Here is a 16,096-nt window from a genome sequence, read left to right as displayed (position 1 = left end):
CAGGACGGCCTTCCGCCTAAGGTAACTCTCCTCCGCTCGGAACTACAACTCCCTTAGGTCTGTTCGGGCGTAGCCGTTGTCGGCAAATCTGCTGTTTCAAAGAGGAAAGAAAAAAAAAAAATCAGCAGCCCCGGTCGGTTCGCCATCAGCAGCAGCTTTAGCAGCGTGTGAGGAGCGGCTGGCGGTGAGTTGTGCGGCGGGGTATGGAGGGGCAGGCCGGTGAGGCGCGGTGTAGGGCGATATGGAGCGCTGTGAGAGGCGCTGAGGCTTTGGCGGGATATCTTGCCGGTCACTGTGCTCAGTGCTGCTGCCGTGTGCCTCGTGCTGACATTATACATGGAGGGGCCTCATGACTGGCAGCGCTATCTATAGGGGAGGGGGGCTTCATGTCTGACCACATAGGGGGACACAGGCTGCCAGGGGCTGCTCCCGAATCCCCACATATCTTCAGTGTAATGCCTGGCATCTATGGAGGGGGGGGGAGAATTGTGTCTGGCATAATATAATATGGTAGGGGACACTTGTGCCTGGCATAGTATAATATGGTAGGGGACACTTGTGCCTGGCATAGTATAATATGGTAGGGGACACTTGTGCCTGGCATAATATGGTAGGGGACACTTGTGTCTGGCATAATATAATATGGTAGGGGACACTTGTGCCTGGCATAATATAATATGGTAGGGGACACTTGTGCCTGGCATAGTATAATATGGTAGGGGACACTTGTGTCTGGCATAGTATAATATGGTAGGGGACACTTGTGCCTGGCATAGTATAATATGGTAGGGGGCACTTGTGTCTGGCATAATATAATATGGTAGGGGACACTTGTGCCTGGCATAATATAATATGGTAGGGGACACTTGTGCCTGGCATAATATAATATGGTAGGGGACACTTGTGTCTGGCATAATATAATATGGTAGGGGACACTTGTGCCTGGCATAATATAATATGGTAGGGGACACTTGTGCCTGGCATAGTATAATATGGTAGGGGACACTTGTGTCTGGCATAGTATAATATGGTAGGGGACACTTGTGCCTGGCATAGTATAATATGGTAGGGGGCACTTGTGTCTGGCATAATATAATATGGTAGGGGACACTTGTGCCTGGCATAATATAATATGGTAGGGGACACTTGTGCCTGGCATAATATAATATGGTAGGGGACACTTGTGCCTGGCATAATATAATATGGTAGGGGACACTTGTGCCTGGCATAGTATAATATGGTAGGGGACACTTGTGCCTGGCATAGTATAATATGGTAGGGGACACTTGTGCCTGGCATAGTATAATATGGTGGGGGACACTTGTGCCTGGTATAATATAATATGGTAGGGGACACTTGTGCCTGGCATAGTATAATATGGTAGGGGACACTTGTGCCTGGCATAGTATATGGTAGGGGACACTTGTGCCTGGCATAGTATAATATGGTAGGGGACACTTGTGCCTGGCATAATATAATATGGTAGGGGACACTTGTGCCTGGCATAGTATAATATGGTAGGGGACACTTGTGCCTGGCATAATATAATATGGTAGGGGACACTTGTGCCTGGCATAGTATAATATGGTAGGGGACACTTGTGCCTGGCATAGTATAATATGGTAGGGGACACTTGTGCCTGGCATAATATAATCTGGTAGGGGACACTTGTGCCTGGCATAGTATAATATGGTAGGGGACACTTGTGCCTGGCATAGTATAATATGGTAGGGGACACTTGTGTCTGGCATAGTATAATATGGTAGGGGACACTTGTGCCTGGCATAGTATAATATGGTAGGGGGCACTTGTGTCTGGCATAATATAATATGGTAGGGGACACTTGTGCCTGGCATAATATAATATGGTAGGGGACACTTGTGCCTGGCATAATATAATATGGTAGGGGACACTTGTGCCTGGCATAATATAATATGGTAGGGGACACTTGTGCCTGGCATAGTATAATATGGTAGGGGACACTTGTGCCTGGCATAGTATAATATGGTGGGGGACACTTGTGCCTGGTATAATATAATATGGTAGGGGACACTTGTGCCTGGCATAGTATAATATGGTAGGGGACACTTGTGCCTGGCATAGTATATGGTAGGGGACACTTGTGCCTGGCATAGTATAATATGGTAGGGGACACTTGTGCCTGGCATAATATAATATGGTAGGGGACACTTGTGCCTGGCATAGTATAATATGGTAGGGGACACTTGTGCCTGGCATAATATAATATGGTAGGGGACACTTGTGCCTGGCATAGTATAATATGGTAGGGGACACTTGTGCCTGGCATAGTATAATATGGTAGGGGACACTTGTGCCTGGCATAATATAATCTGGTAGGGGACACTTGTGCCTGGCATAGTATAATATGGTAGGGGACACTTGTGCCTGGCATAGTATAATATGGTAGGGGACACTTGTGCCTGGCATAGTATAATATGGTAGGGGACACTTGTGCCTGGCATAGTATAATATGGTAGGGGACACTTGTGCCTGGCATAGTATAATATGGTAGGGGACACTTGTGCCTGGCATAGTATAATATGGTAGGGGACACTTGTGCCTGGCATAATATAATATGGTAGGGGACACTTGTGCCTGGCATAGTATAATATGGTAGGGGACACTTGTGCCTGGCATAATATAATATGGTGGGGGACACTTGTGCCTGGCATAGCAGTGTTCTCCCCAGAATTTTTTTCCAGCCGGGTGGCATAAAAAAGTAGCCGGGTGGGGCAAGTTGAAAATGCAGGGCAACTGTGCTTACAGCATGGGAGGAGGAGAAAAGGTGAGCCGATGACAGCCGGGTGGTCACCAAATCTAGCTGGGTGGAGCACCCGGCTAAAAGAGCCTGGGGAGAACACTGCATAGTATAATATGGTAGGGGGCACTTGTGCCTGGCATAGTATAATATGGTGGGGGACACTTATGCCTGGCATAATATAATCTGGTAGGGGACACTTGTGCCTGGCATAATATAATCTTGTAGGGGACACTTGTGCCTGGCATAATATAATATGGTAGGGGACACTTGTGCCTGGCATAGTATAATATGGTAGGGGACACTTGTGCCTGGCATAGTATAATATGGTAGGGGACACTTGTGCCTTGCATAGTATAATATGGTAGGGGACACTTGTGCCTGGCAGGGCTGTGGAGTCGGGCAATTTTGGGTGCCTGGAGTCGGAGTCGAGGAAAAAATGCTCCGACTCCTAATGAATTTGTAACTGTAATTAAAATAGAAAATATGATAAAATGTTCTATTTCTCAGATAATAGTCATTAAAAATAATGTGTATATATACAGTATATATACAGTAATAGCTGTGCTTAGTCCACAAAAATGAAATAAACCAGTCAAAATTAGTTACTTGTGCTGCTTCAATAAAGCAGTCCTCGTATTTTTAAGGTCAGATATACATATCTGATTGTGACTGTATATATGATGTGTACACAGGAATCTCTTATATATACTAAATAACATCTATGCTGTAAGAATAAAGCCTGATGTGTAGCTGTGTCACTAAGGGCCCGTTTCCACTATCGCGAATCCGCATGCGGGCAACGCATATGGATTCGCACAGTCAGTACAAGTGGATGGGACTGTTTCCACTTGTGCGTTTCCCCGCACGTTTTTCTGTGCAGAAAAAATCTGCAGGGTAGGGGCCTCAGAATTCGCCTTCGTGTGGAATGCAGGTGAATCGCACGCAATGTATTTAATAGGGAAATCGCATGCGTTTTCCCCATGCGTTTTTTGCCGCGATTTCGCATAGGTACCCATGTTAATTCACACAGGCAGTGACATGGTTAAAATCGCATACAGCCTTACCTATGCGAAATCGCGGCAAAAAACGCATGCGGAATCGCACCCGCATGCGATTTGCCTGCGGTGATTCGCCGGCGATTTCGTAACGCTATAGTGGAAACGGGCCCTAATAGAGATGGTCAACGAGATGGAAATAATTCTGCATTGATGCTGATTTATGCAAATGTATGCACTCCCTTTGCTGATGAAATCAAATCATTTGATATGTTGTTAAAATTTGGTTTGGTGACTACAAATTAAAGGTAACTAAGACGGATGAAAAGTAAAGTTTTAGGCTAATTTCACACCAGGACGTCGCGTTAGAGGGGGCGTTAAGGTCGCATAACGTCCCCCTAACTCAACGCCTGGTGGTGCTGGATGTGGACGTCAGAGTGAGCCGCGTTGTGCAGCTCACTCTGGCGTTAGTGATGCTGTGATGCGCACTCTTGTGCGCATGCGGCATCACGTGGTCCCGCCGGCCAATCGCCGCACAGAGCGGCTGCTCCAGGAAGTAAACACTGCACGTCATAACGTGCAGTGCATATTAATTAGCCATGTGCCTGGCCGCTCTCCGCTCCTCCCCAACATTACTGAGCATGTGCAAGCAGTCTAACGCGGCTCAGCCGCGTCCAAAGTACTGCATGCAGTACATTGTCTTGTGACGCAGCGTTACAATGTAACGCAACGTCCGCACTGTGAACAGCCCCATTGATTTTTCATTACTGTGTGGTGGGCTGCGTTACAGGCTGCTCTAACGTGCGCCTGTAACGTCCCACTGTGAAACCAGCCTTATACTTACCTGGGGCTTCCTCCAGCCCCCTTCAGGCTAATCAGTCCCTCGCTGTCCTCCACCACCCGGATCTTCTGCTATGAGTCCTGGTAATTCAGCCAGTCAGCGCTGTCCGGCCGCATGCCGCTCCCACAGCCAGGAACATTCTGCACCTGCGCAATAGTGCTGCACAGGTGTAGTATGCTCCTGGCGGCGGAGTGTGTGCATGCGCACTACGCCCGACTGGCTCAAGTACCTGGACTCCTAGCAGAAGATCCAGGTGGTGGAGGAGGACATAGAGGGACTGATTATCCTGAAGGCGGCTGGAGGAAGCCCCAGGTATGTATAAAACTTTAATTTCATCTGTCTCAGGTTTACTTTGTTACACAGTAGTACTATACTCTACATATGCACTCCCCACAGAGCTGCAGGGAATCCACTGAGAACGCTGTGCACATTAAACACAGAGGTGTTGTCTGTTTACAATCTCCTCATTCCCCTGCAGAGTACCTGCACATCATTCTTACATGTACCCACACTTACATTGCCTAGGGCCTGATAGATGTTCTTTGTTCCGGTTTGTACCTTTTACAAGTACTCTTACCAAGGACTAGTTTTAGTCTAAAGGGAATAAATATAGTAGTCTACATATCCTTCTCACTTCAGTTGTATTGTAAAATTCCTAAGCGTTGGCAGTTAAGAGACGAATTTCATGTTACATACTTTTAATCAACAACATTGTAATATGCAAATTAGAGGAGTCGGAGTCGGTGGAATCCTAAACTGAGGAGTCGGAGTCGGTGGATTTTTGGACCGACTCCACAGCCCTGGTGCCTGGCATAGTATAATATGGTAGGGGACACTTGTGCCTGGCATAATATAATATGGTAGGGGACACTTGTGCCTGGCATAGTATAATATGGTAGGGGACACTTGTGCCTGGCATAGTATAATATGGTAGGGGACACTTGTGCCTGGCATAGTATAATATGGTAGGGGACACTTGTGCCTGGCATAATATAATATGGTAGGGGACACTTGTGTCTGGCATAATATAATATGGTAGGGGACACTTGTGCCTGGCATAGTATAATATGGTAGGGGACACTTGTGCCTGGCATAGTATAATATGGTAGGGGACACTTGTGCCTGGCATAGTATAATATGGTAGGGGGCACTTGTGCCTGGCATAGTATAATATGGTAGGGGACACTTGTGCCTGGCATAGTATAATATGGTAGGGGACACTTGTGCCTGGCATAGTATAATATGGTAGGGGACACTTGTGCCTGGCATAGTATAATATGGTAGGGGACACTTGTGCCTGGCATAGTATAATATGGTAGGGGACACTTGTGCCTGGCATAGTATAATATGGTAGGGGACACTTGTGCCTGGCATAGTATAATATGGTAGGGGACACTTGTGCCTGGCATAGTATAATATGGTAGGGGACACTTGTGCCTGGCATAGTATAATATGGTAGGGGACACTTGTGCCTGGCATAGTATAATATGGTAGGGGACACTTGTGCCTGGCATAATATAATATGGTAGGGGACACTTGTGCCTGGCATAGTATAATATGGTAGGGGACACTTGTGCCTGGCATAATATAATATGGTAGGGGACACTTGTGCCTGGCATAGTATAATATGGTAGGGGACACTTGTGCCTGGCATAATATATGGTAGGGGACACTTGTGCCTGGCATAGTATAATATGGTAGGGGACACTTGTGCCTGGCATAGTATAATATGGTAGGGGACACTTGTGCCTGGCATAGTATAATATGGTAGGGGACACTTGTGCCTGGCATAATATAATATGGTAGGGGACACTTGTGCCTGGCATAATATAATATGGTAGGGGACACTTGTGCCTGGCATAATATAATATGGTAGGGGACACTTGTGCCTGGCATAGTATAATATGGTAGGGGACACTTGTGCCTGGCATAATATAATATGGTAGGGGACACTTGTGCCTGGCATAGTATAATATGGTAGGGGACACTTGTGCCTGGCATAATATATGGTAGGGGACACTTGTGCCTGGCATAGTATAATATGGTAGGGGACACTTGTGCCTGGCATAGTATAATATGGTAGGGGACACTTGTGCCTGGCATAGTATAATATGGTAGGGGACACTTGTGCCTGGCATAGTATAATATGGTAGGGGACACTTGTGCCTGGCATAGTATAATATGGTAGGGGACACTTGTGCCTGGCATAGTATAATATGGTAGGGGACACTTGTGCCTGGCATAGTATAATATGGTAGGGGACACTTGTGCCTGGCATAGTATAATATGGTAGGGGACACTTGTGCCTGGCATAGTATAATATGGTAGGGGACACTTGTGCCTGGCATAGTATAATATGGTAGGGGACACTTGTGCCTGGCATAGTATAATATGGTAGAGGACACTTGTGCCTGGCATAAGATGGTAGGGGACACTTGTGCCTGGCATAGTATAATATGGTAGGGGACACTTGTGCCTGGCATAGTATAATATGGTAGGGGACACTTGTGCCTGGCATAGTATAATATGGTAGGGGACACTTGTGCCTGGCATAGTATAATATGGTAGGGGACACTTGTGCCTGGCATAGTATAATATGGTAGGGGACACTTGTGCCTGGCATAGTATAATATGGTAGGGGACACTTGTGCCTGGCATAATATAATATGGTAGGGGACACTTGCGTCTGGCATAATATAATATGGTAGGGGACACTTGCGTCTGGCATAATATAATATGGTAGGGGACACTTGTGCCTGGCATAATATAATATGGTAGGAGACACTTGTGCCTGGCATAGTATAATATGGTAGGGGACACTTGTGCCTGGCATAGTATAATATGGTAGGGGACACTTGTGCCTGGCATAGTATAATATGGTAGGGGACACTTGTGCCTGGCATAATATAATATGGTAGGGGGCACTTGTGCCTGGCATAGTATAATATGGTAGGGGACACTTGTGCCTGGCATAGTATAATATGGTAGGGGACACTTGTGCCTGGCATAGTATAATATGGTAGGGGACACTTGTGCCTGGCATAGTATAATATGGTAGGGGACACTTGTGCCTGGCATAATATAATATGGTAGGGGACACTTGTGCCTGGCATAATATAATATGGCAGGGGACACTTGTGCCTGGCATAATATAATATGGTAGGGGACACTTGTGCCTGGCATAATATAATATGGCAGGGGACACTTGTGCCTGGCATAATATAGTATGGTAGGGGACACTTGTGCCTGGCATAATATAATATGGTAGGGGACACTTGTGCCTGGCATAATATAATATGGTAGGGGACACTTGTGCCTGGCATAGTATAATATGGTAGGGGACACTTGTGCCTGGCATAATATAATATGGTAGCGGACACTTGTGCCTGGCATAGTATAATATGGTAGGGGACACTTGTGCCTGGCATAATATAATATGGTAGGGGACACTTGTGCCTGGCATAATATAATATGGCAGGGGACACTTGTGCCTGGCATAATATGGTAGGGGACACTTGTGCCTGGCATAATATAATATGGTAGGGGACACTTGTGCCTGGCATAATATAATATGGTAGGGGACACTTGTGCCTGGCATAGTATAATATGGTAGGGGACACTTGTGCCTGGCATAGTATAATATGGTAGGGGACACTTGTGCCTGGCATAGTATAATATGGTAGGGGACACTTGTGCCTGGCATAATATGGTAGGGGACACTTGTGCCTGGCATAATATGGTAGGGGACACTTGTGCCTGGCATAATATAATATAGTAGGGGACACTTGTGCCTGGCATAATATAATATGGTAGGGGACACTTGTGCCTGGCATAGTATAATATGGTAGGGGACACTTGTGCCTGGCATAATATAATATGGTAGGGGACACTTGTGCCTGGCATAATATAATATGGTAGGGGACACTTGTGCCTGGCATAATATAATATGGTAGGGGACACTTGTGCCTGGCATAATATAATATGGTAGGGGGCACTTGTGCCTGGCATAGTATAGTATGGTAGGGGACACTTGTGCCTGGCATAATATAATCTGGTAGGGGACACTTGTGCCTGGCATAGTATAATATGGTAGGGGGCACTTGTGCCTGGCATAATATAATATGGTAGGGGGCACTTGTGCCTGGCATAATATAATATGGTAGGGGACACTTGTGCCTGGCATAATATAATATGGTAGGGGACACTTGTGCCTGGCATAATATAATATGGTGGGGGACACTTGTGCCTGGCATAGTATAATATGGTAGGGGGCACTTGTGCCTGGCATAATATAATATGGTAGGGGACACTTGTGCCTGGCATAATATAATATGGTAGGGGACACTTGTGCCTGGCATAGTATAATATAATAGGGGACACTTGTGTCTGGCATAATATAATATGGTAGGGGACACTTGTGCCTGGCATAATATAATATGGTAGGGGACACTTGTGCCTGGCATAATATGGTAGGGGACACTTGTGCCTGGCATAATATAATGGGTCAGCGGTTCAATGAGGCTTGTAAGCGTTGCAAGCCTCGCTATGGAAGAGGAAATGCCTCATAGCAAGGCTTTCAACGCTTCCATTAGACGCAAGCCTCATCGAAATGCTGAGCGGGGAGCGGCATTAGGGGTACCCCGCCGCATCCAGCCACTCAGCTGGCCCAATTAAAGCTCACTTGAATCACTAGTAGCCACGGTGGTTACTTGTGATTAATCCGTGATGAGCAACCCTACCACGTAGGGGGACACAGGCTTCCAGTGGCTGTTCCTGTGTCTCCATATGTGGGTAGTGTAATGCCTGGCAGTATCTTCTATGGCGGGGCCTCAAGTCAGCCATTATTATCTATGGGGGCTAGTGCCTGCTATTATCATCTTCATTTGGGAGGCCTCATGCCTGCCATTCTATATGGTTCGGGTCATACCTGGGAATATATATATATATATATATATATATATATATATATATATATATATATATATATATATATATATATATATATATATATATATATATAATTTACCCCCCCCCCCCCCCCCCCCCCCCCTTCATAGCGAATTTGTGACAAAGGGATTAAAAGAAAAGAAGCTTTTAATTTTAAGCTTGTAATTATCCAGCAGATGTAACAAATCATAAAAGTGCGTCACGGCAGTTATCACGCGATCTGCCGCACGCGAAGGTTTGCACGCTTAAAGGATTACTCCGCGTGATAAACGACCATTTGTGCGTTTGTTTCTCGCAAATGTTAATTTATCACGCGGAGTAATCCTTTACGCACACAAACCTTCGCGTGTGGCAGATCGCGTGATAACTGCCGTGATATCGGTTATCATGTTTTTGTGAATTAAGCACCATGTGTCAACCTAGTCAATATTCAAGATTAGCCTCCGCAACCTTTAACCAGCCGCTTCTTTAGGCCTCGTTCACATCAGGGCCATTTCTCTGCGCTTTTCACAGCGCACTGTCCTGTGCGTTCAGCAAGGTATTGATGTTCCCCTGTAACTAAATGTAGCTGGTTCACATCTACGCGCGCGCTGAGCTGTGTCACAAAAACGTAGCGTTGCATGCATTTTTGTGCGCTGAGCTGTAAAGGGCACATCAATGCAAGTGAATGGGTGCGCTTTTTTTAGCGCATAGAAGCGCATGCGTTTTTTACCCCTAATTGGAGAAAAAAATACATTTGCATACAAAAACAAAGTTTTATTGACGACTGCTGCTGCTACAGTAAGCAAAACGTACTTTAAAGAAGCACAGCGCAACATGCGTTTTAACACGTTTTTCAGCGCAGCGTATTTTCCGCCAGCGGGGATCGAGCATGGAATCTATTGGGCAGGTCATCGGACCTGTCGGATATTATCAATCGAGCCATCAGCGGCTCGATTGATAACGGCTGAAAATGCTGTGTATGCTCAGCATTAGAGGCAAAGCGTTGAGATGTCAGTAGCGGGGACAACAGGTATATTCCCAAATATAGAATGGGCTCTATTCACCATCACACATGCGGGAAGAGATTTTTTTCTACCGAAACATGCGTAATTACATAGTAAACATGCGGGAAAAAAGTGGCATACAAAACTTGTCAAAAAAACACAGCACTCAAGGCTCCAGACTCCATTTAAGTCAATGGGAAGCAGAATATATCACCAAGTACAGGTAGACCCTGACTTACGAACGACCCGCCGATACGAACGGCATGGATTCTGTTTCCATGGGAACAAGCGCCAAAAATGTTTTTTTCAAATTGAACTTGTAGTTTTTGAGAAAATCAATTTAAAAAAAAAAAATCAAAGAAAAAATGACTTTTAAACTTGTATAAACAGGTACAAAGGGCAGAGGTGACACAGAGGCACTGGATACTCAGGGGAGCACAGAGGAGGTACAGGGGACAGGTATAGCACAATGTTCCGACTTAAGAACAGATTCAGGTTAAGAACGAACCTACAGTCCCTATTTCGTTCGTTAACCAAGGACTATCTGTACTAGTCGGTGATATAAATCATTAAAGTGAACCTTAAGCCAGGAAAAAAAAATTAGTTTTACTCACCTGGGGCTTCTACCAGCCCCCTGCAGCATTCCTGTTCCCTCGCAGCCACTCACTAATCCTCTGGTCCCCCGCTGCCAACTAGTTTCGTTTTTGCTGACAGGCCCATCAGGACTGGCCACGCGTAGCTTTTTCCACATTCCCGACTGTAATTAGCACTATTGCGGGCCGCAACGCGTACAAAAATACGCGTTGCCGCAAATCTATGCGTGCGTAATGCGGCAATGCGTATTTTTGTACGCGTTGTGGCCCGCAATAGTGCTAATGTCGGGAATGCGGAAAAAGCTACGCGTGGCCAGTCCTGACGGGCCTGTCGGCAAAAAACGAAACTAGCTGGCAGCAGGGGACCAGAGGATTAGTGAGTGACTGCAAGGGCACAGGACTGCTGCAGGGGGCTGGTAGAAGCCCCAGGTGAGTAAAACTCATTTTTTTTTTTTTCCCGGCTTAAAGAGACTCTGAAGCGAGAATAAATCTCGCTTCAGAGCTCATAGTTAGCAGGGGCATGTGTGCCCCTGCTAAAACGCCGCTATCCCGTGGCTAAACGGGGGTCCCTCCGCCTCCCCCCCCCCCCCCCCCCCTGCAGGGAGAGGCGGAGATACACGCTGACAGACGTGCGTGGGGCAGGGCTGAGGTGGTTAGCCCTGCCCCAATGCGGAAGCGCTCCCCCGCTGCACGGAGGGGATTTGGGGGATTAGGGACCCCCGTTTAGCCGCGGGATAGCGGCGGTTTACCAGGGGCACACATGCCCCTGCTATCTATGAGGTCTGAAGCGAGATTTATTCTCGCTTCAGACTCTTTAAGTCAGAAATGATGCGCCCCTTTTTGTTTGTGAATTTCAAATTATTTTTTTTCTTGTGGGAATTACTGACTTTTGCGGATCTTTGCCTCTTTACACATGCGGGTAAACCAAGCATAACATTTTACGTATGTGGTAAATAATCATGCGTAAAATTGTGTGAATGTCAGAATGGTCTTATTTCAGTCGGGAATTTACCGCAAGTGCATCTCCAAATGCGGAAAATGATTGCGAATAGAGCCCAATGTGTGATCACGTGTACATCCAGGATTTGATATGCACTAAGCGTCCTTTTCGTCTGGTAGATACATCGTAGACCAAAAACTGTCTCAGGGTAGGCATTAGGCAAAAGTCCAAAATAAGTATGGCGCTAGAGTAGCTGGGGACCATCTGATTGTAGAGGGCTGTATGGTATCCCTTTTGTGTGTCTGTTACGGCCAGAACCCGAAGTGTGGCCACTTCGGGTTCTGGCCGGCCAATGTGCGAAGTGGCTGCAGAGCAGCGACCAATGTTAGAAATGTAATGTTTACGCCGTCTCGCTGCGGCCAAATTGATGACAACTTGCTTAAAGGAATACTGTAGGGGGGTCGGGGGAAAATGAGTTGAACTTACCTGGGGCTTCTAATGGTCCCCCGCAGACATCCTGTGCCCACGCAGCCACTCCCCAATGCTCTGGCCCCGCCTCCGGTTCACTTCTGGAATTTCAGACTTTAAAGTCGGAAAACCACTGCGCATGCGTTGCCATGTCCTTGATCCCGCTGATGTCACCAGGAGTGTACTGCGCAGACACAGACCATACTGGGATTGTGCTATACATTCCTGGTGACATCAGCGGGAGCGAGGACATGGCAACGCATGCGCAGTGGTTTTCCGACTTTAAAGTCTGAAATTCCAGAAGTGAACCGGAGGCGGGGCCGGAGCATTGGGGAGTGGCTGCGCGGGCACAGGACATCTGCGGGGGACCATTAGAAGCCCTGGGTAAGTTCAACTCATTTTCCCCTGACCCCCCTACAGTATCCCTTTAATGTAATAAAATATAGCCGGCAGCAATGTAATAGATGAAGCCGCCGGCTTTCGCACTGCCTCTCTCCTCTCCCCGATCCTCCCCCCCTGCCTCCCATACAGTTCCCTGGTGACTAGTGGTGCCACCCCCCCACCCACAGAATCATCCACACCCCTATATAGTTCCCTGGTGTTTAGTGATATAGATATATAGATATATAGAGAGATAGAGAGATAGATAGATAGATAGATAGATAGATAGATAGAGATATATATATATATATATAGATAGATAGATAGAGATATATATATAGATAGATAGATAGAGAGATAGATAGATAGATAGATAGATAGATAGATAGATAGAGATATATATATATAGATAGATAGATAGATAGAGATATATATATATAGATAGATAGATAGATAGAGATATATATATATAGATAGATAGATAGATAGAGATATATATATATATATACTAGCTGATTGCCCGGCGTTGCCCGGGTATGTATTTGGCTGGTGTTGGCTCCGCCTACTTTTTCTAACCCTAACACACAATTACTCACTGACCAAGTTTGTGAGCTTTGCGGTCTTTGGTATCAATAATCTGCATTGAAATGAAACAAATCTGATTGGGTGTGTGTGGCTCCACCCCCTTTTCTGAATTTGAACCCCAGTCACCCAATAACCAACTGTACCAGGTTTGAGGCCTGTGCCATTAACAGTTCAAGAATGGTAGCAATTAAATATTCCCCTTGAAAAACAACAGGTGAAGTTTGATTCACTTTTGTAGGCTCCACCCACTTTTCTGAATATTAATTTCAGTCACCCAGTGACCAACTGTGCAAAGTTTAAAAACCCTGCCATTAACAGAATGGCTGCAGTTTACATTTTCTCAGTGAAATTTGTATTTGTCTTCACCCACTGATGACCCGGCGTTGCCCGGGTATGTATTTGACTGGTGTTGGCTCCGCCCACTTTCTAACCCTAACGCACAAACACTCAATGACCAAGTTTGTGAGCTTTGGGGTCCTTGGCATCAATAATTTGTATATTTCCATAGAAATTAAACAAATCAGATAGGCTGTTTGTGGCTCCACCCCTCTCCAGCATTTGAACCCCAGTCAACCAATGACCAACTGTAGCAGGTTTGAGGCATCTGCTATTAACAGTGTAAAAATGGCAGCAATTTAAATATTCCACTTGCAAAGAAACAGGTGAATTTTGATTGGCTACTATAGGCTCCACCCACTTCCCTGAATATTAATCTCAGTCACTCAGTGACCATCTGGGCAAAGATTGGGAACCCTGAAATAAACAGAAGGGCTGCAGTTTAGACTTTTCCAGTGAAATTTGTTTTTGACTCCGCCCACTTTTTGTAACCTGGACACAAAGTCTAAATGCCCAAGTTTGTGAGTTTTGGGGTCCTTGGCATCAATAATTTGTATTTTCCCATTAAATGAAACAAATCTGATTCACTGTTTGTGGCTCTGTCCCCTTTTCTGAATTTGAACCCCAGTGACCCAATGACCAACTGTGCCAGGTTTGAGGCTTGTGCCATTAACAGTGCAAAAATGGCAGCAATTTTAATATTCTCCTTGAAAAGTGACATGTGATTTTTGATTGGCATTTTTAGGCTCCACCCACTTTTCTGAATATTAATCCCAGTCACCCGGTAACCAGCTATGCTAAGTTTGAGAACCCTGCCATTAACAGTGAAGACGGGCTGCAGTTTACAATGTCCCAGAAAAATCTGTTTTTAACTCCACCCACTTTTTGTAACCTTGACACACAGTCACTACTCAATGACCAAGTTTGTGAGCTTTTGGGTTCCTGGCATCAAAATTGTGCTAATATAAGCAGTTTATCCAGCAAAGAAATCTGGCTGTTTTTGGCTCCGCCCCTTTACTGAATTTGAACCCCAAACACTTAAAGGGAACCTGAAGTGAGTAAAATTATTTAAAATAAACACATGACGTCGCTGCAAATGAATATTACATACTTACCTCACTGTCAGTTCCTCTCAGAAGCTCACCATTTTCTCCTTACAGTGATCACTTCCAGTTCTGACAATATTTTGTCAGAACTGAAATATACCAGTTGCTGTCAGTTATATATCAGCAGCTGTCAGTTACAACTGAATGTACAAGGTAATGTCCATGTTTCCCTATGGCTCAAGTGAGCGATATTACAGTTTAACAGTGTGATGAGCAGGAAGCTGTTATGGGGTAATGGCCATTTTTAAAATGGAGGACGGAGAATTCCATTGATCACAGTGGACAAATGGGACACGGGAGAGGAGAAAGAGATTGGGGAGTAGACTGCACGGGAGGTAAGTATGACCTGTGCATGTTTATTTTGACTTTTTATTTTCAGTTCAGGTTCTCTTTAACGACCGACTGTAGCAGGTTTGAGGCCTCTGCTATTAACAGTGCGAGAATGGCTGCAGTTTCAACATTCCCCTTGAAAATCAATAGGTGAATTTTGATTGGCTCTTGTAGGCTCCACCTACTTTTCCGAATATTAATTCTAGTCACCCAGTGACCAACTGTGTGAAGTTTGAGAACCCTGCCATTAACAGTGTAAGAAAAGCTGCAGTTTACATTTCCCCATGTAAAAAGTTAGTTGTTTTTGGCTCTGCCCACTATTTCTAATCTTGACATACAGTCACTTAATGACCAAGTTTATGAGCTTTGGCATCAATAAGTTGCATTTCACCATTGAAATTAAACAAATCTGATTGGCTGTTTTTGGCCCGCTCCTTTCAGAATTTAATCCCCAGTCTCCCAGTGACTGACTGTAGCAGATGTTAGGCCTCTGCCATTAAGAGTGCATTAATGTCAGCAATGTAAATATTCCCCTTGAAAATCAAAAGGTGAATTTTGATTGGCTGCTGTAGGCTCCACCCACTTTTCTGAATATTAGTCCCAGTCACCCAGTGGCCAACTGTGTCACGTTTGAGAACCCTGCCAATAACAGAATGGCTGAAATCAATCTAACAAATCTGATTGGCTGTTTGTGGCTTCACCCCTATAGTGAATTTGGACCCCAGTCACCCAATGACTGACTGTATCAGGTTTGAGGCCTCTGCCACTAACAGTGTAAGAATGGTAGCAATGTGAATATTCCCCTT

General features: G+C 45.5%; 1 protein-coding gene across 2 annotated transcripts in view; it reads left to right on the top strand.

The window, feature by feature from the left end:
- The window catches only part of RANGAP1 (Ran GTPase activating protein 1), a 79,554-nt gene continuing 63,458 nt past the window's right edge, over positions 1–16,096 (top strand). Inside the window, exon 1 of one of the 2 annotated variants that reach the window (XM_068252045.1) lies at positions 1–21. The gene's annotated coding sequence lies outside the window, so the exon portion shown is untranslated. Of the gene's footprint in view, positions 22–64; positions 185–16,096 lie in introns of those variants that run through there. The other variant, XM_068252044.1, reaches the window with a different exon arrangement.

The sequence above is a fragment of the Hyperolius riggenbachi genome, chromosome 9 (genome assembly GCF_040937935.1).
Source record: "Hyperolius riggenbachi isolate aHypRig1 chromosome 9, aHypRig1.pri, whole genome shotgun sequence".
NCBI lineage: Eukaryota > Metazoa > Chordata > Amphibia > Anura > Hyperoliidae > Hyperolius > Hyperolius riggenbachi.
Note: the sequence above shows the minus strand (reverse complement) of the source record. Positions and strands in the feature narration are given on the sequence as shown.